The 25337-nt window shown below is 39.5% G+C and overlaps 1 long non-coding RNA gene across 1 annotated transcript in view; it reads left to right on the top strand.

The window, feature by feature from the left end:
- Positions 1-25337, top strand: part of LOC134810251 (uncharacterized) — a 128917-nt gene that overhangs the window by 69118 nt on the left and 34462 nt on the right. Inside the window, exon 2 of the long non-coding RNA XR_010157856.1 lies at positions 16836-16921. This is a non-coding gene — a long non-coding RNA (uncharacterized LOC134810251). The remainder of the gene's footprint in view (positions 1-16835; positions 16922-25337) is intronic.

Genomic DNA, 25337 nt, shown 5'->3' with positions numbered 1-25337 from the left:
GACAATTGCTAGTTTTGGGGACTTGTTCTCTCTCACTGCTTTTGGAGCCCAGCAACCACCACAATATGAACTGACTTAGATGATAAGAGACATGAGGCTCAGTCTCCCTCATCACTTCCTCAGCTTGGTGACTGGCAGTTGACTGTAGATAGATGAGTGAGCCCTGCTGAGATCAGTGGAAGACACACCCAGCGGAACCCAGCCCACCTTGCTGACTCCCAGAATTATGAACTAAAATATGATTGTGCTTTAAGCCTGTGCATTTTGGAAGTAGTTTGTCAAGAAGCAAGCGCTAATTGATACACCACCGTCATTCCAGGTGTGGATTACTACAGTGCCCTCTTCACTATCTTGCACCTTCCAATTCTCCTTCTCCCTCTTCTGGGTTCTCCTTCATACTGTAGCCCAAACAATCTTTTAAAACATCAATTCCATCATGTTAACCTCACTAGATAACAGCCTTCAGTGTCCCTGCATTGCATGTAGGGTGAAGGCCAAGCTCCACACCTTGATGTGGCTTACCAGGCACACGCTGGTCTGGTCCCTGACGATCTTTTGGTGAGCTCATCTATTTCATGCTGTCTTGCACTCTGCCATGTGGCCACCTTCTCTCCTTAAGCATGGCCGCTTCTTTCTCACTGAGGAATATGCACTTGCTATTCTCTTTGCCTGGCTTGCATTCCCTCTGGCGATTTGCCTGGCTGGCTTGTTTTTTTTTTTTCCAGTCCTCAGGCCAAAATTTCCCCCCGCTGTGATACCTTCCCTGACCACGTTATCTAAGTACTGTTCCCGCTCTTCCCTTATAAACAGCTCATAGATTCACCTAGTATTTATCTCCTATTTGTTGACAGTTTGTCTTCTTTGTGCACTGATAAGTTTCTAGCTCCTAGACCAATGCCTGGCTAATAGTAGAAGTTGAGTAAATACTCAACAGATGAGTAGGGAAAGAGGACTGAATCTCTCAGGGCTGGTCTTACAGGTGGCTACATTAAGGGCATAATTTGAAGAATGCCCCCTGCCTCCAACTCCCCTTGCCATGCTGACACAATGAAACACAGTGGAATATAGTTTAGTGTTCTCTAAACTTAGCTGAACACAAGAATCACTCATATTCATAGAATACAGAGCTTGGGTCCTATGGAATTAGATTCTCTAGGGGAGGTGTCTGGGAATCTACATTTAAGTCAACACCCCAAGTAATTCTTGTAGTTAGCAGGTAGCAGAGCCACTGCAGAGGTGGGAAGAGCACAGGCTTGGAATCAGACATCGTCAGTTTCAGTTCTGTCCTGGGTCTTACTGGCTGACTCACCTTATTCTCTTCTTCCCTCCTGCCCTGCTCATTCATTCACTCACTCTCTAATTCATTTATTTAATAAATCTTGATTGAACACCTACTACGTTTAGATATTTACATATAGCTTTTGGCCATGGGGATATGGTAATTAGCAAGATCCATAAGGTACCTGCTCCACGGGGCTTAGCTAGCAGGGGGACAAATAAATGAACAAAATAATTTCAGATAAGATAAATGCCTCTTATGGGATGAAAGCGAGAAATAAATCAGCGTGATGGGATAGGTACTAGAAGGCTGTTTTAGATTGGGGGGTCAGGAAAGACATCTCTGAGGAGGTAAACTTTGTGTGGAGACCTGGTGAGAAGGATGCAACCTACAGATGATGTTCCTGGCAGAGGGAACAGAGTGTGCAAAGGTATGAGCCTCAATTTCTTCATCTGTAAAACAGTAGTAACCAAGTCATGTTGTTGGATTATTAAAGGGTGTTAGATGATGAAGTATTCACAGGGTCTGATACTCAGTAGCTACCCAGCAGATATTATTTCTCTTCTTGCCTGGAGGTAGAAGATGACATAATTCACTCCTTCGTTTATTCAACAAATATGTTTGAGAAATTGTGGATGTGAGAGTCTCTCCTCAAGTGGCTTATAGTCCAGGAGGTAAGCTAAAGCATGCATGTAACATGATGCAAAGCAGAAAGTGGACAGTGATTCTTGTTATTCCCCATTGTCAGAGGAGCGTTGCTGGGACCAAGAGACAGTGAGAAGGAATAAGAGGGATGAAAGATCTGAAGGACCACACAGTGTCCACAGTCCAGTAGGATGCTTATTCTGGGGCTGCGGAGAGATGTTGAAAAGGTACCAGAAGGACTAGAGAGACTCAGAGAGGTGATTGGAATGGTCCTGAAAACGACCTTCACCTGCTTCTTAAATGTGCTTTTTGTCTCCTTCCATTTCCTCCATCCCCCAAGGTCCTTAGAATCATCTGCCCAAAGCTCAGGGTTCACATCAGTGACTAACATTCATTAGGGGCCCTCCAGCTTCTGCTCTGTGCTCCTCAGCCATGTGCAGAGCCTGAGTCACAGCTTGGTGGTGAAAGTGGGGAGGATGCAGGCTCACCAGGCTCATCAGCAAGCAAAGGGGAGAATGTAACATGGGGCAGAGAGAGTCCCCTTTCCTGCCAGGCCCCGGTGATGGGAAGTGCATCATTTATTGAAATTTCTAGCATCATTCCTAGAATGTGGGTATAATTAACGTTCTCACCTTATAGATGCAGACACTGAGGTAATAGGTAATGGGGGCCCCACACCTAGGTTTACTAAAGATAGAATTTTAATTTCAGCTTTTGAGTTACTTTTAGGCCCTAAAGCTGAAATTATGTGAAGCCACATTGAATGATGGATTTGACCAAATTAGTTCAACCACTGCTTCATTGGGGCAGGGGAGTAGGTATTCAGCTGAATTGACTGGTAGTTGAGTCAGGAATTTTGGTATTTGTAAGCATTATGACTGAGAATTAGCAGCTTAGTGTGGGTAGACCCTGAACCACGTGCTTTCTTTATGTAACAAAATTTGGTTTTTGTTGCGTGGTCTCTTAGCTGATAGATCACCAGACAAACGGTGGAAAGTGTTTTCATAAAATGCTGCAGCAGTATAAGAAATTTAATTTCATTAAATATGCTAGGAGTAATAACATTGGAACACATCTCTGGTAGTATCACGAGCACCTTGGGCTCTGGGTCACCAGGGTGGAAGTCATTAAACCTTATGATATTGTGGCTCCAAACCAATTTCAAAGCTGTGAAAAAAGTTGCTGTTATCCCAAACTCAAAAGACAACTATAGGCACACCCAGAATTACTAAATTACATGTTTGACTTTGGTCGAAATTACCATTACAGCTTGCATAGCCCTCATCATGACAATAAATAATAATCACACTTGAGCATTATGAAGTATCTCAGCGCAATTACACTCCCATTTAATATTTTTCCAAGTGTTTCTTTAATTTTTGTCTCCTTTAATTTACATTAACTGTTTTGTTTCCTTTTCATATGCATGTGTAGGTTCCTAGCTGGTTAAATTCCAGAAAACTTTCTACTGCCTAATTGTTCATGACATACCATTTTAATGTTAAGGAGGCTCCCTCTCCATGTAAGTTTCATCAATTTTTATGGACAATGAAGGCTAGTGTTATATTTGGAAAAGAATGAGCATTACCTCAAATTCAGAGATGAGTCAAAGTAAAAGCAGTTGAACACATCAAAGAAACCTTGATATTCCTAGGAAAAAATGAGCAATATCTTTGAACTTCCCAGAGCCTTCATACGCACAATCTGGCATAACGTTAGGGAGAAAAGCATTTAACCAGTGAAACTGCATGACGTGGTGCAAGGCAGACTCCCAATGCCATCAGCACTGCATGCTTCCCCTGGTCCCCACTGAATAACCTCAACTCACCTGAAACACAGCAATGCTCTCCTGGAGCCTGGAGTCTTAGGGCTAACCCTGTCTCTAATAGCTGTGTATGATTTGAGGGAAGTCAATTCAGATTTCTACAATTTCATGTTCTTTTTCTTTTACAAAATGAGAAGATTGGACTAGCTCAGTTTTCGAACTTATAGTAACTGTCAAAAAAACTCCTTTTTTTTTTTTTTTACTTAAACGTACTAGGAAGTGTAAGCAAATAAAGCTGATAACGGATCTGTTCTGGCTGAAAAGGGGTGGATGATGCTAAAGCTCCTGCGCTGATCTCTTAGGATTCCAAGGAACACAGTTTGAAGATGCCTGGGCTAGCCCAGCCCTTGGATCCTAATATTCCACTGGAAATGGGCATTGGCGGCCTCCTACTTGCTGTTTGCCGGGTGGTTCGCGTAAGAAACTAGCTTGGTAACTAACCTCGCCAGCCCAGTTATGTTCCATAATATGCAAGTTTTGGCTCACATCTTAATTGTTGTCCAACAAAATACATCACTTTGAAACAACAAACAGAAATAATTGTCATGATCCTTTTCTACCTGTGGTTCTGAATTGCATATTAAAGCCTCAAGCAAGTGTGATACTGGGAAGAGCTTGGGCTGGGGGCCCAGTAGGCCTGCGTTTAAATCCCAGCTGGTCTCTTCAGGATGGTATCTGAATGGGAAGTGGACTCCTACAGTGAGTGGCAGGACAGGCTCCTGATCTTCCAGTGCACCTGGTGAGTCCTCAGGCTAGAGGCTAAATGGGGTCTCCTCCTCTGCTCTCCCCTTCCCTGCCCTTTTCTGCTCTTCCCTGGCCCCCACTTCTCCCATACCTAGTGCTTAATACAAGAACCTCCTGTGTGCCTGCAGCGAGACAGACAGGGAAAGGTGCAGGAGCATCTGAGTCTGCTTTTTCACTGAGTCACATGGAAGGGGCCAGCGGTGGTGGAGTTTACCAGTTCTGTGAAATGAGGAGAAAGAGGAAATCCATGAGAGAATGGAACCTGGGTTTTTGCCCTCAGAGGTGCAGTGACCCCACCCATTAACGCACATGGCCCCATCAACAGCCCCCACGCATGATCAGTAGTCTCATGAGTAGAGGTTTCTCCTTTCTTGGGAGTTCAGAAGGAAGTGTGGGTAGGAGGAAGCTTCTTGAGATGGGGAGTGAGAGCAAGTTTGACCTTTGGGTCAATTTTTTCTTCAGCCTCTAAATAAAGTCTTCTGGCCAATCTTATCATTTCATAACTTGCAATGTCTCAGATTCATGCTTTCTTCACCACTTCCACGTCATTAACCTCAAGCCAAGAAATTACCCCCGCCTCCCCTCGCTTGGCATCATTCCAGGTGTTTTCTCTCCCCTCACCGCTGTCCCTTATTCAGCAGCTGCTATACCTTTCCAAAGCTCGCACTTTGGCCAAAAAGGATGCCTTCGTGTGCTTCACTGAAACAAGGCTAGACTTCCTATCTGGCCTTCAAACTCCCCGCAGGCCCCAATCTGGTTCTATGCTGCTTCTCCAGGGTTATTTTTGGGAACCCCTGCATTGTGCTCTTCTTGGTCTGGGCAGGCAGATTTCTCTCCAAGGAGATGGTGACTTATACCAAAGCCACCAGGCTTTACCTCTTAAAGGTAAAGGCTTCAATTCTATAGGCCTGATTTTGGGCAGCTATAGGCCTGTGTTAGAAAGAATTATTATTGCCACTAGAAACATCCTATAACTTAAAAAAGTGGGATGCCAAGTTTTATAATTATTATAATTATGATAAAAGATTTACATATGGGGAAATACTAGAAAGAAATATTCTAAAAATCATGTTGGCTGTGTTAGAAGGTAGAAATCAGTAAGATGGTCTCTGTAACAATGTTTCTGTAATGTTTTTATATTGCTTTGATAATTACACTAAAACAAGAGAAAAGTAATGAGTTTTATTGTTTTTAACTAGTTAAGCTCTGTACCAATGGTAGTTGGTCAAGAAGATCTCTAATAATCCAAATTTTAAAATCCATGATTTCCTGAAAATAAAAAAGTAACAATGTCAAGAAGAAATAAAAGGGTGACTAAGCTATTAGATTATTTACAGCTATAGGTACCTGCAAATATAACATGCCAAAAGTAATGCATGTTAATGAATGATAAGGGTTAAAACTTTTCTATCTATTAAATCAAGAAGACAAACTATAATCATTTAAGAATATTATTTTCCAGAAAATAATTTCTCTGTTCTTTCTTACCAGCCTGTTATTAGAGATGAGCTTTTAAGGTTTATCCTTTTACTTATTTATTAAAAAACACACACTTAGCCAGCTTAAAAAAAAAGGGAGAAAGCAAAAAGCAGCCTCTGATGGATTGCCCAGTACAGAATTATTTATATGAAAACTCCTGCCTAAGCATTATTTTTTGAGATGACATGTGCTTTGAAAATACAATGTGATTTCATCTTGAATGTAAAAGTAACTGTCTTTTTTTTTATGCTGACACCAGGAGATACAGAACCTGCTGATGTAACACAGAGGGTAGTTGGCTCAATCAATCCAAAAACCTATAAATCCATATGATATACAATATACAGTACAGTATCAAGGAAAATATCATTGATTTATATAACTGGAAATCTGAACAATACAATTTTACTTATGTTTGTTTTCCCTCCTCAAGAGCCTGCATCTGTGATGATGAGGGGAGGGTTATGATTCTTACAGAGCTGTGTTTTGGACTCCAGTTCTTCTTTGGAGTCCAATTTAGGATCTATTAGCATAGTCTTTGTGATCCACTGAGTGTGAGAACATGCAGTTTGCTGAAGAGTGAAGATTGAATCAAGTTTCAAGGATTCCTAAGTAAAGCTCTAGCACATGGCACTCAAGAAAAAACAAAAACAAAAAAAAAGATAAAAGCAGGCCAGCTACCCAGTTTCCTGGGATCATTTCTGTCTCAGGTAGGTCCCAGGCTTACCCCTTTTTATAAATGGGTACTTTAGTTGCAGATGATCTTTTACTTTAGAAAGAATACTTGTATATTGGCTCCTCTGGGGCAGAGAGGTTAGGGCTCCATAAATGCTTGTTGAATGAATGAATTTCTTTTCCAATGAAGTCTACCTCCAGCAGCGTTGCCTCACCTGAAACCCATATTGGTTATTTGGGGTTTATTGTAATTTGGCCCCACCACTGACTTTTCCAGCCTTATCACCTGCTCACTGCTCACCTAGATCATCCCCCGCTTGTGGCCCTGTCTGCTCACAGACCCTGGAAGGGAAATACTACCCAGTGCAGTAGTGGAAGTTTTCTTACCTTGCTCCGCTTATTGATATCCGATATATCCCCACTTAATCCTTACCGCTTCTATAAAACTTTTGCTCAAGCTTCCAACCCATAAGTGGTCTATCTCAACTCATAAGTGGTCTATCTCAACCTGTACTTCTCATTTTACCCTTATTCCTATACTGTCCTGTGATACCAATTGTGCTATTGCTAGGGCTGTGGATAACTTTTGTTATGTTCTTAAGAGCAAGCCCCATAATATTTTGGATTCCTAACAGAACCTAGCACAGTGTTATGTATATAGATATGTATTATGGGTTTAATTATGTCCCCCTCAAATTCATATGTTGAAGTCCTAACAATGAGTACCTTGGAATATCACCTTAGAATTTGAAAATAGGTTGTTGGAGATGTAATTAGTTAAGTAAGAGTAGTTAAGTAGGGTAGGCCCCATCTAATATGAATGGTGTTCTTGTAAAAAGTGGAAACTTGGCCGGGCACGGTGGCTCACGCCTGTAATCTCAGCACTTTGGGAGGCGGAGGTGAGTGGATCACAAGGAGTTCCAGACCAGCTTAGCCAACATGGTGAAACCCTGCCTCTACTAAAAATACAAAAAATTAGCCAGGCATGGTGGCAGGCACCTGTAATCCCAGCTACTCAGGAGGCTGAGACAGGAGAACTGCTTGAATCTGGGAGGTGGAAGTTGCAGTGAGCTAAGACTGTGCCACAGCATTCTAGCCTGGGCAACAGAGCGAGACTCTGTCTCAAAAAAAAAAAAAAAAAAAAAGGTGGGGGGAAAGACGACACACATCCAGGCATGACATGTGAACATGAAAGCAGATATTGGGAATGTCCAAGATTGCCATTAAACCATCAGCAGCTAGGGAGAGGCATGGAACAGATTCTCACAACCCTTAGAAGGAACCATCCCTAATGATTCCATGATCTTGAATTTCTCCAGAGCTGTGCAATAATAAATTTCTGTTGTTTAAGCCATCCAGTTTGTGGTACTCTCTATAGCAGCCCTGGCAAACAGACATAACATGCTTAATAAGTGCTATTGAATCACAGTGAAAAAGAGAGGGGCACAGAGATAACTGTGGACTTTAAAAAACCCATATGTCTTTTAAAACAGTAATTTTTAAAATAGACTTTAATATGTAGAGCGGTTTTAGGTTCACAGCAAAACTAAGTAAAGGGTTCTGAGATTTCTGCCCCTACATGCACGCAGTCTCCCTGACTATCAAAATCCCTCACTAGAGTGATAACTTGTTACATACATTGACCCAACATTGTCACCCAAAGTCTGCATTTAACGTTAGATTTCACTCCTAGTGTTGTGTATTCTGTGGGTTTTGACAAATATGTAATGACAGGTATCCACCACTATAGTATCATACAGATTATTTTCATTACCCTAAACCCCTCTGTGCTCTGCCTATTTATCCCATTCTCCTGCCTAATCCCTGGCAATCAGTGATCTTAGGATCTCCATAGTTTTGCCTTTTCTAGAATATATCATTGAAATCATACGATACATAGCCTTTTCAGATGGACTTTTTTTACTTAGTTATATGCATCTAAGATTCCTACACGTCTTTTCATGGCTTGGTAGCTTATTTTTAGTGCTGAATACTATTCCATTATCTGGATAGACCACAGTTTATTTATTTATTCACTTACTGAAGGACATCTTTGTTGCCTCTAAGTTTTAGCAAATGTGAACAGAGCTACTGAAGACATTCATGAGCAGGTTTCTGGGTAGCCATATGTTTTTAACTAATTTGGGTAAATACTAAAAGCCATGATTCTTGGGTCATATGATAAGAGTGTGTTTAGTTTTGTAGGAAACTGCCAAACCGTCCTCCCAAGTGGCTGTACTATTTTGCATTCCCTCTAGTGATGAATGACACTTCCCGGTGCTCCATACCCTTGCCATCTTTTGTCGTTGTCAATGTTCTGGATTTTGGCTATTTCAATCAGTGTGTAGAGGTATCTCATTGTTGTTTTAATATGAAATTGCCTAATGACATATGATGCTGAGCATCCTTTCATATGTTTATTTTCCATCTTCGTATCTTCTTTAGTGAGGTTTAAGTATTTGCCTCATTTTTTAATCAGGTCATTTGTTTTCTCATTGTTGAGTTTTAAGAGTTTTTATATTTGAATAAGAATTATTTATCAGATACATCTTTTGCAAATATTTTCTCCCAGTCTGTGGCTTGTCTTAGTCTTTTGACAATGTACTTTGTAGAGTGGAAATTTTTAATTTTAATGAAGTCCAACCTATCAATTGTTTCTTTCATGGATTCTGCCTTTGGTGTTGTATCTAAAAAGTCACCACCAAATCCCAAATCATCTAGATTTCCCCATGTTATCTTCTAGGAGTTTTATAGTTTTATATTTACATTTAGGTCTATAATTCATTTTGAGTTAATTTTTCTGAAAGGTGTAAAGTCTGTGTCTAGATTCTGGGTTTTTGTTGCATGTGAGTGTCCACTTGTTCCAGTACTCTTTGTTGAAAAGACTATCTTTGTTTCATTGTATTGCCTTTGTTTCCTTGTCAAAGGTCTGTTGACTCTATTTAAGTGGATCTATTTCTGGGCTTTCTATTACGGGTTCCATTGATCTACTTGTTTATTCTTTTACCAAGAAATACACTGTCTTGATTATTGCAGCTTTGTAGTAAGTCTTGACATTGGCTACTGTCAGTCCACCAACTTTGTTCTCCTTTGATGTAACGTGTCTATTCTAGGTCTTTTGTTTCTCCATGTAAATGTTAGAATCAATTTGTCAATATCCATAAAATAACTTGCTGGGCTTTTGATTGGCATTGACCAAATCAAAGAACTAGCATCTCAATAATATTGAGTCTCCCCATTAATAAACATGAACTATCTCTGCATTTATTTAGTTCTTTGATTTATTTCATCAAAGGTTTGTAGTTTTACTCATAAAGATCCTGAACATATTTTGTTAGACTTATATCTAATTATTCATTTTAATATTATGGTGTTTTTAATTTTCTTTCTTTTCTTCTCTTTTCTTTTTTTTCTTTGAGACAGGATCTCACTCTGTTGCCCAGGCTGGAGTGCAGTGGCATGATCTCAGCTCACTGCAACTACAGTCTCTGCCTCTCGGGCTCAAGAGATCCTTCCACCTCAGCCACCCAAGTAGCTGGAACTACAGGCATGTGGCACCATGACCAGCTAATTAACACACACACACATATATATATAAAAATGTGAAAAAAAAAATATATATTCACATTTTTTTTTTGAGATGGAGTTTTGCTTTTGTTGCCCAGGCTGGAGTACAATGGTGTGATCTCAGTTCACTGCAACCTCTGCCTCCCAGGTTCAAGCGATTCTCTGGTCTCAGCCTCCCGAGTAGCTGGGATTACAGGTGTGAGCCACTGTGCCTGGCCTAATTTATATATTTTTTGTAGAGATGAAATTTTGCCATGTTGCTCAGGCTGGTGTCAAACTCCTGGGCTCAAGCGATCTGCCCACTTTGGCCTCCCAAAGTGCTGGGATTACAGGTGTGAGCCACTGTGCCTGGTGGTGTTTTTAATTTCAAATTCCATTTATTCATTGCAGGTTTGTAGGAAAATAATGGACTTTAGTATATTAACCTTATATCCTTCAACCTTGCTATAATTTCTTATAAGTTCCTGAAGAATTTTTGTGGTTTCTTTTAGATTTTCTACATAGATGATCATGTCATCTGGAACAAAGACAGTTTTATTTCTTCCTTCCAAATCTGTATGTCTTTTATTCCCTTTTCTTATCTTATTCCATTAGCTAGGACTTCCAGTATGATGTTAAAAAGAGTGGTGAGAAGGGATATCCTTCTCTGGTTCCTGATCTTAGCAGGAAATATTTTAGTTTCTCACCATCAAGTGCGATGTTAGCTGTAGGTTTTTTGTAGATGTTCTTTATCAAGTTGAGGAAGTTCCCTTCTATTCCTATTTTTCTGAGATTTTTATCATGAATGAGTGTTAGATTATTCAAATGCTTTTTCTCCATCTATTGATATGACTGTGTGATTTAATTCTTTACCTGTTGATGAGATGGATTACATTAATTTGAATGGTGAACCAACCTTGCATACTTGTAATAAATCTCATTTTGTGCTGATGTAAAATTTTTTTTGAACATCATTGGATTCAATTTCCTAATATTTTGAGAATTTTACATCACATTTATGACAGATAGAGGTTTGCAGTTTTCTTTTTTCAAAATGTCTTTGCCTGGTTTTGGTATTTGAGTAATGCTATCCTCACATCTGAATTAGAAAATATTCCTTTCTGCTTATATCTTCTGGAAGAGGCTGCTGAGGATTGGTATAATTTCTTTCTTATATATATTCGATTGATTTCACCAGCAAGCCCATCTAGGCTTGAGGTTTTCTGTTTGGAAAGTTATTAATTACTGATTTAATTTCTTTAACATGTATATAGGCCTATTCAGATTATCTTTTTCTTCTTGTGTGAATTTTAGATGATTTTATCTTTAAAGAAATTGGTCTATTTCATTTAGGTTATCAAGTTTGTGGGCATAGTGTTGTTCATAATATTCCTTTTTTATCCTTTTAATATCTGTGGGATCTGTTGTGATGCCTCCTCGTTTATTTCTAATATTAGTAATTTGTGTCTTCTCTCTTTTTTTCTTTACCTGGCTAGGGGCTTATCAGTTTTATTGATCTTTCAAAGAATCAGTTGTTTGTTTTGTTGATTTTCTCTATTGATTTCCTATTTTCAATTTCATTGATTTCTTTTCTAATTTTTATTATTTAGTTTTTCTTTTTATGTTGGATTTCATTTGTGTTTCTTTTTTACAGTTTCTTAAGTTGGAAACTTAGATTATTGATTTAAATCTTTCTTCTTTCCTAATACATGCATTCGATTCTATACATTTCTCTCTAAGCACTACTTTAGCTGCATTCCATATATTTTAATGTTGTATTTTTGTTTTTATTTAGTTCAAAATATTTTAACATTTCTCTTGAGATGTCCTTTTTGATACTTGTGTTATTTATAAATGTGTTGTTTATCCTCCAAGTATTTGGGGAATCTTCCAACTATCTTTCTGTTTATTTAGTTTAATTCCTTTGTAGTCTAAGAGCAGACAGTGTATGATTTCTATACTTTAAATTTATTAAGTTCTGTTTTATGACCCAGAATGTGATCTACTTTGATGAATGTTCCATATGAACTTGAGAATAATGTGCATTTTGCTGTTGTTGGGTCAAGAGACGCAAATTGTATCATTTGATCAATGGTGCTGTTCAGTTCAACTATATCCTTACTGATTAGCTGCCTGCTGGATCTGTTCATTTTATATAGAGGGGTGTTGAATTCTCTCACTATAATAGTGGATTGATCTATTTCTCCTTACGGTTCTCAGTTTTTGCCGTACTTATGTTGATGCTCTGTTGTTTAGGTACATACATGTTAAAGACTGTTACATCTTCTTGGAGTGTTGATCATTTTATGATTATGTAATGCTCCCCTTTACTCCTGATGTCTTTCCTTGCTCTAAAGTCTACCTTGTTTGAAATTAACACAATAACTTTTGCTTTCTTTTGACAGATGTTAGCATGGTTTACCTTTCTCTGTACCTTCATCTGTAATCTGTATGTGTAGTTATATTTAAAGTGGATTTCAGGTATGTCTTTTCTCCATGCCTTCACCTGTAATCTATATGTGTATTTATATTTAAAGTGGATTTCATATATATCTTTTCTCCATGCCTTCATTTGTAATCTATATGTGTATTTATATTTAAAGTGGATTTCATGTAGACAGCATATAGTTGGGTCTTGTTTCTGACAATCTGTTTTTTAATTGGTGTATTTAGGCCATTGGCATTTAAAATGGTTATTGATATAGTTGCATTGATATCTACCATATTTGTTACTGTTTTCTATTTGTTGTCATTGTTCTTTGTCTCTATTTTTGTCTTCCACTCTTTTTCTGCCTTTTGTGGTTTTAATTCTGTACTTTATATCATTATTTTTTCTCTTCTTTTATAGTATATCAGTTATTTTTTTCTTTTTTTTTGGTGGGTGCCTGAGGGTTTGCAGTACGTATTTACAACTAATCCAAGTCTACTTTCAAATAACACAATACCAATTCATGGATAGTACAAGTACCTGACAATAATAAAATAATCCTGATTCCTCTTTCCTGTCCACTGTATCATTGCTTTCATTCATTCAATTATACAGAAGTGTGCAAAGTGTGTGTGTGATGTCTGTGTGTGTATGTATTCAAATACATTGTTGCTATTTTTTTTTGAACAAACTGTTATCTGTTAGGTCAATTATGAATAAGTAAAATAAATGTTCTTATTTTTACCCTCACTTATTTCTTTTCTAATGCTCTCCCTTTATCTGGATTTGCATTTCTGACGCATTTTGTTTTCCTTCTCTCTGAAGAATTTTTTTTTTTTTTGAGATGGAGTTTTGCTCTTTCACCCAGGCTGGAGTGTAGTGGCACAATCTCAGCTCACTGCAACCTCCGCCTTCCAGTTTCAAGTGATTCTCCTGCCTTAGCCTCCTGAGTAGCTGGGATTACAGGCACCCGCCACCATGCCCGGCTAAGTTTTGTATTTTTAGTAGAGACAGGGTTTCACCATGTTGGCCAGTCTGGTCTTGAACTCCTGACCTCATGATCCACCCACCTCGGCCTCCCAAAGTGCTGGGATTACAGGCATGAGGCACTGTGCCTGGCACAAGAACTTCTTTTAACATTTATTAGAAGTCAGATTTACTGGTAGCAAATTCCGTCAGTTTTTGTTTGTCAGAAAAAGTCTAGATTTCTCTTTCGCTTTTGAAGGATAATTTCTCAGGGTACAAAATTCTAGGTTGGTGGGTTTCTTTTTTCTCTTAACACTTCAAATATTTAACTTCACTCTTTTCTTGCTTGCATGGTTTCTGAGGATAAATTGGATGTAGTTTTTATTTTTGCTCCTCTGTAGGTAAGTTTATTTTTCATGTCTTCTTTCAAGATTTTGTCTTTAGTTTTGATTTTCTGCAGTTTGAATATGTCTATGTGTACTTTTCTTTAAAAATGTGTCCTTCTGGTATTCTCTGAGCTTCCTGTGTCTTTGGTTTGGTGTTTGACATTAATTTTTGAAAATCATCAGTCATTATTGTTTTAAACATTTTGCCTGTTCTTTCTTTCTTTTCCTTTTGGTATTCCCTTTACACATATGTTACATCTTTTGTAATTGTCCCACACTTGGATATTCTGCTTGGTTTATTTCTCAATCTTTTTTCTCTTTGATTTTCTGTTTTGGATGTTTCTATTGACATACCCTCAAGGTTAGAACTTCTATACTCAGCTGTGTCCAATCTACTGAGAAGCACGTTGAAGAATTCTTCATTTCTGTCCCAGTGTTTTGATCTGTAGGATTCTTATTCTGTCTTAGAATCATGATCTCTTTGCTTAAATTTCCCGTCTGTTTTTGCATGCTGTCTACTTTATCCATTAGAACCCTTAGCATGTGTATTAGTCTGTTTTGTGCTGCTATAACAGAATGCCTCAGTCTGGATAATTGTATTAAAACATGAGAAATGTATTCTCTCATAGTACTGGAGCCTATGAAGTCTAAAATCAAGGTGCTAGCATCTAGTTTCTAGTGAGGCCCTTTTTGTGTCCACACATGGCAAAAGGTGGAAAGGCAAAAAGGGACAAACTCTGTGTTTCACAGGGCAGAAGAGTGAAGACAGCGATCCCATTGCTGTCAACTCTTTTTATAATAATATTAATATAGTCATGAGAACAGAGCCCTTATGATCTAAATGCTTCCCATTAGGCCCCACCTCTTAACACTCTTGAGTTGGCAGTGGTGAGTTGTAGGGGGATGGGGGATTTTATTAAGAGCCAAGTATATTCAGAAATAGTGAGCCTGTGCCTCTGAATTATTAACTTCACAACAGTGGGCTGAAGTTAGCTATTTCTCTTTTCCCTCATGGAAGGCTAGAGCAGACTGGAGTTAGATATTTTCCTTCCCCCACTTAAACTGATGAAACCCCAACAGTTTAGGCTTTTAAATAGCTTCTCTGGAGGACAGGCCTTATTAACAAGACTTCAATGCTCTGGTGTATTTCCAAATGGTTCATTTTCTCCCTCTTCCTTTTGGAAGCATGAAGGTTTTTTGTTTGGTTGTTTCTTTGTTTATTTTTGTTTACCTGTTTTTCACTGTGAGGACTGTAGGTAAAACTCTCAAAAGTGTGGAGTTCTTGATGAAACTAGGTCCCGTTGGAGTTTTTATCTCTCAGATGATCTACACTGTACTTCTAGCAATTTGCCAATTACAGTTCAAGTTCTCCTACCTGGTTCCCGCAGGGTTTCTGCTAGGAGGATTCTGCTCTGGTAAATTGTATTTCTCTGTATCTGCTTCTCTATTTCTCCAACTTTGGGGGTGGCAGTTTGTACTGTGATCTTACTTCTTTCACAGATCTAAGAAGAGTTGTTGATTTTTCAGTTTGTTCAGCTTTTTACTTTTTAGGATGAAGTGACGACTTCTGAACACCTAATATCCTAGGCCGGAAACTGGAAGTCCTGTGGACTTTTCACTTACCTGCTGGGCACACACAGCTTACTCTGGCTGTGTGTTTAATGCAAAGCTAAACTCATTTTATTTTTAATATAAGGCAATTTAAAAATTATAATCTGTTGCTGAAACTTCAATAGGGTTTCATTAGATATAAAGTGAGCTTGGATTAAAGTAGCTGGGAAAGATTTCTTGGATAAATTAATTGCTACAAGAAGTGATAAAATTTAATTTATCAAAACAGAACAAAAAACAAATTAGGTAAATGTAATCATTTATATTTTATTAAGAGCCAAGTATATTCAGAAATAGTAAAACATCACTTATTTTTTCTACACTAAAATGTGGCATACAAAAATATCTCCATTAAAACAATGAAACGGTATACCATATTTGTAGCATTTTTAGCGTAACATAGCCACCTAATATCAGAAGTCATGCTGGATTGGTATAGCGGGCGTAGACTCAGATCTTCCTCCCATGGAGCCCCACCTTTGTTTCATTCATAGCTGAGAAGTCTGTCATTCCACAGGACTTTTTCTTTAATAAATGGAAGAGAAACATCACTGCACATGTTACAGCAGTTGAGTTCTTTTGAATTAGGTTGTTCCAAAAATTACTGTTTCATCTTGTACAGCTCCCCTACTGATTTTTTAGAACTCAGAGCTACAGTTTCTCTTCCTTGAAGTATTCTAGCATTTTTCTTGTTTTGCTCAGATCATTCAAAAACAAGATATGACTTTTTAAAACATTTTCATGTAAAATGTCCTTCAGTCATGGGAACAATGAAATGTAATATTTAATATGAAATGAACTGCAACATCCCAATTCTAAATTGGAAGTATACAGCTGTGTAGTGGCACAGGCCAGAGGTAAGTGGGTGAAATCCATATGTCACATGATTTCTTGTGCTGTTCTGCAGCGTGGCCTGAATTTTAGGGCGATATATGCATATATCACACACATTTTATTTTTTCTACTCTAATATGTGGCATACAAAAATATTTTTATTAAAACAATGACAACAGTTTTCCGTATTTGTATTTTTTTTTGATGATGTAGTCACCTGATATCAGAAGTCATGTTGGATTGTTATAGCAGGTGTAGTTTCAGATCTTCCTCCTGTGGAGCCATATGTATTTTGTCATATATATGAAAAAAATATGGTTCCATGGGAGAGAGATCTGAATTTACACATATATGAAAATGTATTTCCAGCCTGGACTTTTGTTTATCTTTTTTTTGTTTGTTTGTTTTTGCCCACAGAATGGCTATTGCTGATTCCTGGAATGCTGTTTGGAAAAGACTACAAAGAGAGTGATTCTTCATCAGTGATTAAGCATCTTTTCATGGTAGGAACACCCAGATGGGGTTCATTTTGATGATATAATTTACCTGCATGCTTGGAGAGCTTTAATCAAATGAAATACATTGTTAAAAATGTTATATAAAATACGTGCTACTTGGATAGAGCTGTGATTCTTTGGAAGTAGAGAAATGCATCTTGTCGCATTGGGATTTTGTTAATCTCTGGATTTCCTCAACTTTCCCTCTGACTTGTTTCTCAATTTTCCTGCTTCCAATGTGATGAAATGACATTGGCCTCACAATTACCTACTGATCCATTACACATTTATGTGAGGCACCATGGAGACAGGTACTTGTTTCTTCTTGATGGGTTGTCTAGGAAGCCTTGGGCCTTTCAGAATCAACAAGGATTTTATGTTTGACTGATTCTTGCTCAGAGTGGCTAGTATTTGTCATATTCTCCTCAGAGAGAATTTGGAAGTCCACCTCATCTTTTGCTAGGGAGGCGAGGGTCAGCACAGACAAGCATCTCTCGTTTCCACTCAGCTCGTGCTCTGACACGGGCTCTCCCTCAGTGCCACACCCCATGTCTCCCCGTCTCTGAGCAGGCCTATGTAGGAAGGTGCAAAGATAAGTTAACAAAGGATGGTAGCCCTGATCAGAGGCCTTCAGTTAAACCTCCTTCCTGCAGGTCTCTGCATAGAGTGAGAAGCAACTTGACTGGGCCACACATACAGAAGAGAGGAAGGGAGGGTGGAAAGAGGTCCCATGTAGGGAGAAGACTATAACCATGTGATATGGTTTGGCTCTGTGTCCCCACCCAAATCTCATATTGAATTGTAATCCCCCAGTGTTGGGGGAGGAAGCTGGCGGGCGGTGACTGGATGATGGGGGCAGTTTTTCCCCTTGCTGTTCTGGTGATAGTGAGTGAGCTCTCTTGAGATCTGGTTGTTTAAAAGTGTGTAGCAATTCCCCCTTCACTCTCTTCCTCCTGCTCTGCCATGTGAAGAAGTTGATTGTTTTCTCTTTACCCTTCCGCGATGACTGTAAGTTTTCTGAGGCCTCCCCAACCATACTTCCTGTACAGCCTGCAGAACTGTGAGTCAATTAAACCTCTTTTCTTTATAAATGACCCAGTCTCAGGTAGTTCTCTATAGCAGTGTGAGAATGGACTATACACAATGCTCCTATCTTGTATCTCTTCCCCTACCCAACTTTCCTTCAATGAAAGAATGGTAAAAATAGACATTCTAAACTCCTGCCAAATAATGGCAATACAGCAGTTGCATTTTTTTTCTTCAGAACAAATAAGTATTAGAATGCTTGGATGAAATAAGTCTTTATTCCTACTTCTCCCTGACCCCACCAAATAACTTCATACTGTGAAAAATTGTGCTACTAGTTATATGTTCTTGAATATTCATGTATTGAATATATAACTCTGTGATCTATGAAGATGATTTGAGTGATTGTATCAGGTTGTAATTTATCACTTGACTTTATAATATTTAGTCACATATGACCAATTAAATTACCCAACCTGACAAAAATGTATAGTGTGGTGCTTATTATTAGCTAATACATTGGGATAATGCATAGAATCATAAAAGCATAGACCTAAGGTGTACACTTCTGTTGTTGTGATAGATAACAGCATTTCCTCATTCAAACTTTTTTTTATTTATTTATTTTTTAATTTTTGAGACAAGAATCTTGCTCTGTTGCCCAGGCTGGAGTGCAGTGGCATGATCTCAGCTCACTGCAACCTCTGCCTCCTGGGTTCAAGCAATTCTTGTGCCTCAGCCTCCCTAGTAGCTGGGATTACAGGCACCTTCCACCACGCCCAGCTAATTTTTTGTATTTCTAGTAGAGACAGGGTTTCATTATGTTGGTCAGGCTGGTCTCAAACTCCTGGCCTCAAGTGATCCACCTGCCTCAGCCTCCCAAAGTGCTGGGATTACAGGCATGAGCCACTATGCCCTGCCTGATTCAAACTTTTTTTATGGTTTGAAAAATATCAGAATTACATTCTCCCCTGCTCACCACCTCTCCATTCCTATCTTTTTTTTTTTCCTGCACATCAATATTTCCTTTGAACATGGAAAGATCCAGAAATGCTGACAGATGAGAAGAAGCTTGTCCTGACAATTTCCAGATTAGTTTGGTGGATGAATTTCATGAATTTTGGTTAAGAATACTAATTTTTATTAGAATTCTGGGATTTCAGCAAACTAGTTAGGGAAGATAGTAAGAATTTGGATGTATATCTCAAATATTAAGTAACTTCAGTGTTATTATTCTTCCCTTTCTAAGGCATACTAAAACCAGGGATAAACAAGATCCCAAATCCAAATGCCAGTGGGACTTTTGTCTCAGAGCCCCAAACCAGTAAAGGCATAGGCATTCAAACCCTGCCATTTCCTCCTTTCTTGCTAGGTCACCTGGCAGCCCCACACTGTCCTGTTGTTCTTATCATCCCCACAGGCTCTGGGCAACTGAAGCTGTTGCTGTGTTCCTTCCTCTGTCTGCTCACAAGCGTGCAGGCATCTAGGAACAGGCTTCCCATTTCCTCTGAGATACCTCTGGGGGACTGTTAGAGGCTATATGATTCCATTTCCCTGTACCACACCCAAAAGCTCATTTCTCCTTTGTCACAAGACTCTCAAGAATTTTACCTTTGTCTTCCTTAAGAGTAATTTTTCAGCTAGGTGTGGTGGCTCACACCTGTAATCCCACCATGTTGGGAGGCCAAGGTGGGAGAAACACTTGAGTCCAGGAGTTTGAGACAAACCCGGGCAACATAGTGAGGCCTCATCCTATAAAACATAAAAAAATTAGCCGGGCATGGTGGTGCATGCCTGTAGTCACAGCTACTTGGGAGGCTGAGGTGGGAGGATCGCTCGAGCCCAGAAGTTCGAGGTTACAGTGAGCTATAATTGCACCACTGCACTCCAGCCCGGGCGACAAAGAGAGACCCTGTCTCTTAAAAAAAAAAAAAAAAAAGAAAAGAAAAGTAAATTTTCTGCCACCTAAGAGCATCTCCCATCATTGTTTGGGGAGTCTGCAACATATCTATTTTAGGGAGTGATAATCCTGGTATTTAAAGGCCTATCTCTCCATTCAATGTTTTCTTCAAAGTTTCTCTCAAGAGGCTAAGTCTTCAAAAATTAAAAATAAAAAAAAGATTTCAAATATCTAGATTAGGACTCCCCTTTTGCTATGGTTGAGGCTGTCTGGTTGATAATCAGTGATTGAAAAGATGCATGTGCATGTGTACTACAAATAATCCTACAGATTTCAAGATCAATCACCCATTGCTCTATGATCAATAAAAATGCAAGTGTTGTTTCTGTATTTCAGAACTGTGTGCTAGAGGAGAGAAAGTTTAGAAGAATGTTAGTTTAATTAAATTATCTGTACTTATTTGCAGTGGTATAAAATGTACATACGTAGCAGGCATGTAAAAATTAATTTTTCCCTCATTTCCTGTTTCTCAATGCTATTGAGTCATTAATTTCTTCCTTCAGTAAATAGCTGTTTATGCTTATGTACTATGCACCATGTTCTGTGCTCAGGATATCACAGCAAACAAAGAGAATATGAACTTGACCTCACAGCCTTGTAGTCTAGGAGCTGTAGATAACATTAATAGTTAACTTCATCATCACTGCCCATCTCAATTTAGGAATCTTGTTAAGACCTAGCACATCTGGTTACTTTCAGGATGAAAAAATAAATAATTTTAAAAAACAGAGGCCGAGCACAGTGGCTCATGCCTGTAATCCCAGCACTTCAAGAGGCCGAGGCAGGCAGATCACCTGAGGTCAGGAGTTTGAGACCAGCCTGACCAACATGGTGAAACCCCATCTCTACTGAAAACGCAAAAATTAGCTGGGTGTGGTGGCACTCGCCTGTAATCCCAGCTACTCGGGAGGCTGAGGCAGGAGGATTGCTTGAACCTGGGAGGTGGAGGTTGCAGTGAGCCAAGGTCATGCCACTGCACTCCAGTCTGGGTGATGGAGCAAGACTCTGTCTCAAAAAAACAAACAAAAAACAAACAAACAAAAAACAGAAGGCAAACAATTCAGAGTGTTGCTGGTATATGTTGTGTGACTTTTTGAAAAATGTTAATTTTTTATATGTTTCATTGATCAGCAGTATGCTGTGAGAGTTGTAAAGATCTATATCTGCTTGTTGGGCTGGGCGCAGTGGCTCACACCTGTAATCCCAGCACTTTGGGAGGCTGAGGCAGGTGGATCATGAGGTCAGGAGATCGAGACCATCCTGGCTAACATGGTGAAACCCCGTCTCTACTAAAAATACAAAAGAATTAGCTGGGCGTGGTGGTGGGCGCCTGTAGTCCTAGCTACTTGGGAGGCTGAGGCAGGAGAATGGCATGAACCCAGGAGGCAGAGCTTGCAGTGAGCTGAGATGGTGCCACTGCAGTCCAGCCTGGGCGACAGAGCGAGACTCTGTCTCAAACAAAAACAAAAACAAAAACCAAACCAAACAAAAAAACCAAACTAAAACAAAAAGATCTATATCTGCTTATTAAGGCAAAATGGTTAATTTCATATAATATACTTGTTTTGTATACAATACAAAGGAAATACCAATACTTTTGGTCTTTTTGAGAAGTCAACATAAAGCATAGAATTAATGCTGTAGGGACCTGGAAAATATCTTATTGAATTCTGTCATTTCATAGAGGGGAAGTGAAGGAGCCAGAGACAGTGCTGGGTGTCCCCCAGCCTCTGCTTCAGACAGAGGGGTATAATTGAGACCAGCTGAGGCTGGATGACCTTACCACTAGCTTCAACTATAAAAAGAGAATTGCAGAGGAAAACACAAACTTAGAAGAGGCCAAATTTTCTCTGGACACTTGGTCTAAGGCAAAGCCTTGTTCTTGAGGAAAGCCTGTTATGGAGATTTGCTTTAGGAGGTGGCTGGCTTGCCACTTTCAGCAAGAGCAGAGTGACAATTCCGAGACCTTAAAGAATAAGGTAACCAAGGGCAGTTCTCAAAATTTTACTCTAAAGGAAGTGAATTGAATTTCCTTGGGAATTTTAGCTATTCAAGAATAAAATCCAAAATGTTTTAGAGAGAAAGAGAGAATTGGGTAAAATACTCTTTTTAAAAGCCAGTTACCCATTTTATTAATTCCAAGTCACAATTGAGTTTAAATGCCCCGTCATTTTATATACCATGAAGGAGGAAAAATCACTGCCCATTAAGCTGTGATCTAAAGTTTTCTTATCACTTTGATTTTATTTTATGCTTATTGAAAGAACCGTTTGAACTTAGACACAAGTTTTTATCATTGGTCACTCTTACGCCTACAAGAACAAGGAAGGTAAATGGGACTAAGCTGGTTGGAAAGGTTTGCCTCTGTGACAGCCTCATGCTGTCTGAGGACTGGGAAAATTTCAAGGTTGGTTGGGTAAGGTATTCCTAAGGTGGGTTAAAGTATTCCTAAGCTTCTTTACATCAAGAGTTCAGTTCTTCTGTCTCACTCTTCATTGAGCATCATTGATGTCCATGATTTTGTAGATACCTATTACATTGAAGACACTGGTGACTCATCATTTCTTAAAAGAACCTATAAAGTAGCAAAAGACCATTGGCACAGAGCTTTTTACTTGGCTTTGGAATTCAGGGGAGAGCTAGTGTGCTGTGTTTCAGGAATGCGGCTGATCACTTCTTGGCACTCCCTCCCAACCTGTCTTCCACGGCCAACTGATTCTGAGTTCTTACCAGAACTCAAGAGTGTGCCTCTCTTTTTTCAGGATTTTTTTCCCCACACTGCTGATGTTCAGTCATGGTTGGATGGTAAGAACTCTTTTGCAATTACCATAAGGCAGACAGAGATTGTCAGATGCCACTGACTCTGAGACACGTCCTGGTTTCGTGCTTCAGAGATGTAAGAATGTAGAAAGAAATGTGTGATGAACGATGGCACAGAAAGACTTTATTTCCTTTATTGCTCTTCTCCCTTTGGTATTTGACCTGTTCTGTTGCAGGCAAGGTCAATTCGCTGCTTTGTATTGTCATTGTAAGGAATCAAGTTTGGAGTTCTGTAGAGCGCCTGCCTGGCGTTTCTCTAGGTCACGGTCAGAGCGCTGGTAATCTCCAAGCTGTCAACAGGTGTCCTGTGCAGACAGGGCTGTGGTTGCAGAAGTTTGAAAGAGACTGTAGACTGCATTTCTCTTATTTTGATTTTTTTCTTTCTTTCTTTCTTTCTTTTTTTTTTTTGAGACAGAGTCTCGCTCTGTCGCCCAGGCTGGAGTGCAGTGGTGTGATCTCAGCTCACTGCAAGCTCCACCTCCCAGGTTCAAGCCACTGTTCCTGTTAAATAAATCTTCTAGTTCCTATGGACTAGGAATGTTCAGTGTAACAGCTGGAAACTGTTAGAAGAGTGGATTAGACAACATATGCATACATGCATTATGGTAGAATACAACGCAGCTATTTAAAAAGTTGCACTTAATTTTTAAAAATATTTAACTGTTCATGCCATATTTTTAAGTGAAAAAAAATCAGATTGCAAAGTACTGTGTATTATAGAATCCTCACTAAGGATACATATATGCATTTTTTTTTGAGATGGAGTCTCGCTCTCTCACCCAGGCTGGGGAGCAGTGGTGCGATCTCAGCTCACTGCAAACTCCGCCTCCTGGGTTCAGGCCATTCTTCTGCCTCAGCCTCCCAAGTAGCTGGGACTACAGGCGCCCACCACCACACCTGGCTAATTTTTTGTATTTTTAGTAGAGACGGGGTTTCACCGTTTTAGCCAGGATGGTCTCAATCTCCTGACCTTGTGATTCGCCCGCCTCGGCCTCCCAAAGTGCTGGGATTACAGGCGTGAGCCACCGCACCCAGCCCCATATGTGCATTTTACATATGTATTTATATGAAACATTCTGGAAGGATATAAAAACGCTAAAAGTTGTTTATCTTGTGACATTGGGGCTACAAATGAGTATAATGTGCTTATTTGTGCTTACGTGTTCTGAATTTTTTGATAGTGAAGATGTATGCTTTTAAAATTGAAAAAATTAAAAATTGTTATTTATTTATTTATTTATTTTTTAGATGGAGTCTTGCTTTGTCACCCAGGATGGAGTGCAGGGGTGCAATCTTGGCTCACTGCAACCTCTGCCTCCCAGGTTCAAGTGATTCTCCTGCCTCAGCCTCCCAAGTAGATGGGATTACAGGTGCACGCCACCACGCCAGGGTAATTTTTGTATTTTTAGTAGAGACGGGGTTTTGCCATGTTGGCTAGGCTGGTCTCAAACTCCTGGCCTTAGGTGATCCACCCACCTTGGTCTCCCACAGTGCTGGGATTACAGGCGTGAGCCACTTGCCCAGCCTTAAAAATTGTTATCTACAGGGTTGAGTTCCAAGGTCATCTCTGCTGTGTAAAGTGTCCCTCATCTTAGTCTTCAGAGCACTGGCTACCCATGTGCTTCATTGTTTAGAGAGCTCTTGGAGAACTGACTGCATGGTGCTGAAATGACCTGCTTAGGGAATACATCTGTTAAGTCCAGTCCAGGGAATACACCTGTTCCCTGGACTGGACTGTCAACCCCTGGAGGACAGAGGCCATGTCTGATTCATCTTGTATTCTTATATTTGGCCCAGTCTGCCCTCCAGTGAGCATTGGATAAGTGTTTAAGAAATGATGAAGTATTCTAGAAGACTCCTACTCTGGCTCTTTTCTGGCTGGTGTGTGTGTATATACATGTATTTTATACACATGTACACACACATGCTTATTATGTGTTCTATGTATTTTGCCTGTTCCAGGGATATTAGAGGTAACTGTATCACCTGTGAGTTAAGTATGGTTATTACTGCTGTTCCAGGGAGGTAAATGGAGGCTGAGAGGTGAGTGAGTGAATTTGCCAGTAGATTTGTCTGAGCTTTGTGTGCCTTACCTGAAACCTTGCTCTCCAATGTTATTATACTATCTCCTAAGGATCCACTGTTACCACAAAACACTTTTAAAAACCAATTTCCTCACCGCAACAAGGATAGTTGCCAGGTTCCTGGTGGGGGGAAGGCTGGTTCTAAGTGGAGGTCGGTGAAAAGTCAGCACTGTGTCCCTGCGGCACAGTTTTTCACAGAGCTGGCTCCGTGGGTAGAAACCAATGTCAGGTACTAGAGTCAACACGCCAACCCAAAGTTGTGCCTTGAAGTTGGCTGTCAAACTGTGGTCCTGGTGTTTCTGAGTTCTTGTGACCTGAATAGGAAAAAACTACATAAATAAAAAGCAAAACAAGCCTAGAATCTTCTGTTCTGATCCAATCGACAATGATCTTATTACTTTGACTAAACCTGCGAGTGGCTCTGTCGATGAAAAAGAGAAAATGGTCAGAACACACAGTCGTTTCTACCTTTTCATGCATTTGGGTCACCAAAACTTAAGGGTCCTTAGCAGCCCATGAATGATGGTGGAAC

Source organism: Pan troglodytes, chromosome 5, assembly GCF_028858775.2.
Source record: "Pan troglodytes isolate AG18354 chromosome 5, NHGRI_mPanTro3-v2.0_pri, whole genome shotgun sequence".
Classification (NCBI taxonomy): domain Eukaryota; kingdom Metazoa; phylum Chordata; class Mammalia; order Primates; family Hominidae; genus Pan; species Pan troglodytes.
Note: the sequence above shows the minus strand (reverse complement) of the source record. Positions and strands in the feature narration are given on the sequence as shown.